The sequence below is a fragment of the Schistocerca americana genome, chromosome 3, assembly GCF_021461395.2.
Source record: "Schistocerca americana isolate TAMUIC-IGC-003095 chromosome 3, iqSchAmer2.1, whole genome shotgun sequence".
Taxonomy (NCBI): Eukaryota; Metazoa; Arthropoda; class Insecta; order Orthoptera; family Acrididae; genus Schistocerca; species Schistocerca americana.
In genome coordinates, this window is record NC_060121.1 from 590,030,418 (window position 1) to 590,032,917 (window position 2,500).

The following is a 2,500-nucleotide window of genomic DNA, read 5'->3' on the forward strand; positions in this document are numbered from 1 at the left end:
TTTCATCAAGTGTGATGCCGAGGTATGTATGTTCCTGGACAAACCTAATCCTTTCCCCATCAAGTTCAAGTCTAGGTGGTCTTTCTCTATCAAATTTACCTTTGATGGTTATGGCTACCGTTTTCTGTTTGGAGATCCCTAGTTTATTTTGTGTGGTCCATTCGCTTATGGCTTGTAGTGCTATCCTACCCCTTTCTTCGAGCTGCGACCTACTCTTCCCTTTTATGATGATGGCTAGATCATCTGCGTAGGCCACTTTATCCCACTGCTCACCATCCTTCCGTTGTACCACTTCGTCAAATACAAGGTTCCAGAGAAAGGGGCCACAGATAGAACCTTGTGGGCAGCCCTTTGTGATGTTTTTCGTAACTGACCCAGAGTTGCTGTAGACAGTGGCCTTCCTGTTCTTAAAGTAGTTTTCTACTAGGTGGTACATGTTTTGGGGACAACGCATCGCTCGAAGTCGCCTCATTACACTTGGCCACCATAAATTGTCGAAGGCGCCTGCTATGTCCACAAAAATGACAACAACATATTTTTCTTCACAGTTTGCACTGGAGACAACCTGCCTGATTGCCATTTCTGTGGATGCACCCTTTCTGAAGCCAAATTGGTTTGTTGCCTTCAGTCCTGACTCTTCATACCTTTTGTCCAGTCTGGTCACTATTAGCCTTTCTAATACTTTGCCAAGGATAGGGAGCAGGCAGATGGGTCGATAAGACTTCACCTCATCCCTTGGCTTTGTGATAGACTTAAGTAATATGCAGACATTTCCTATTTTCCAATTGTCTGGGAAAGTGGACTCTCTAAGGCAGCTGTTATAGGTATCAATGAGGAGAGCAGGATTGTGTTCCCATATCCGCTTTATAATGGCATCATCTATGCCATCTGGTCCTGTGGCTTTGTGTGGTTTGCATGCCTTCACTGCAGTCTCTATCTCTTGTGCTGAGAAGTCTGGCTCGTTTCCTTCATTTTGGTACCCTATATTTTGCTCCTTCACAGCTGATTGCTGTATTGTGTCCTCCTCTGGGTTGTCATCCGGTAGTAGGTTATTCAACAGTTCTTTCACTGTTTCCTGCCAGGTCATTGTAGGGCCTCTTCCTGCCACTTTTACATTACTGAGGACAGTTTCGGTGCCATATTTAGGGCGAAGGATTCTATCGGTCAGCTTCCAAGGGTCATTGCTGTTGCACTCCTTTACCCATTTCTTCCATGTATCTGTCTTCGCTTTCGTAATTTCTTTGTTATATTTATTTTTTGTGCTTCTGTAAGTTGTCTTTGCTGCCAGTATTTCTGCCTCACGATTTGCACGTCGCGCATTCTGGAGCCGGTGTCGAGCTGCAATTGTGTCCTGCCGCATTTTTGTCAATGTTTCATTCCACCAAGGAACAGCATTCTTCAGCCGTGTTCTTCTCCTCATGGCCTTCCTGCAGCTCTCCTGTATTGCTGTCTGTAGGAGGTCTACTTTCTCATTTACATTTGTTCCCACGGCGTTTGGCCAGTTTTCCACTCTGGTGGTCAGCTGGCAATCAAAAATTTGCCATTTTGCAAAGGTGGTGTTGTATCTCAGTAGCTCTTCTATGACCCTCTCCCTATGTTGTTTTGAGATCTCAAACGTGATCGCCCTGTGGTCACTTGAGGTCCATTCCTCTTGAATCATCCATCTAGAGACCATCCTTGACATGTTTGCTGAGCAAAGTGTTACGTCGATGTTATTTTCCCCAGCTGGCCCACTGAAAGTTGTTAACGGTGAGTCTCTATTTATTACAGTTAAGCCATGTTGGAAGATGAAATCCTCTAGTTTTCGTCCTGCTTCATCTGTGTCCTGGCTGTGCCATAGTGGTGACATGGCATTCGCATCCATTGCTATTATGAAGGCTTTTCCTTGGGTTTCGTGGATGATGGTATCCAGTCGATGCAAATATTCATCAATTGGGGTATTGAACTGGCAGTACAGGCTTATTAAGTATATTTCACCAAAATCGCCGGTTACTGCAGCTACAGCGGTATGAGCATCACAAAGGGAGGTTATCTGCAGAATTGTCAAGTTTGTGTTTCGTATTCCTATGGCTGCTTTCGGTACTCCATGGTTGCTGCTGTATACTAGGCGGAAGCCTAGAGGATATCCTTTGATCTTATTTTCCATTAAATAGGGCTCTTGGATAAGAATAATGTCAAGGTTTTCCTCTTCCATCTTAAATGATGCTTGACTAGGTACTACTTTGGATCTCTGCCCGTTTAGTTGGAGAATCTTGAGGGTACTGGACTTTGTGTTCACGTCAGCTACCTGTCGACCTGGGGACTGTGGCGTAGAAGTGTTACTGGCCATATTCAGTTCTTTGTTCTTCTTTCGCCATGAATCTGACATATTCGGGGCAGTTTTTGTCCATTACTGAGTGGTTATGTGGCTTCTTCCAGTGCTTGCAGTTTGCACACTGTGGTGCCTTGTTCCTGTTACTGCATTCCTTAATGCTATGTCCTGGTGCTGCACAGTGCCCAC

General features: G+C 44.9%; 1 pseudogene; it reads right to left on the reverse strand.

Annotated features, from left to right (window-relative positions):
• The window catches only part of LOC124607583, a 9,344-nt pseudogene that overhangs the window by 2,862 nt on the left and 3,982 nt on the right, over nucleotides 1-2,500 (reverse strand).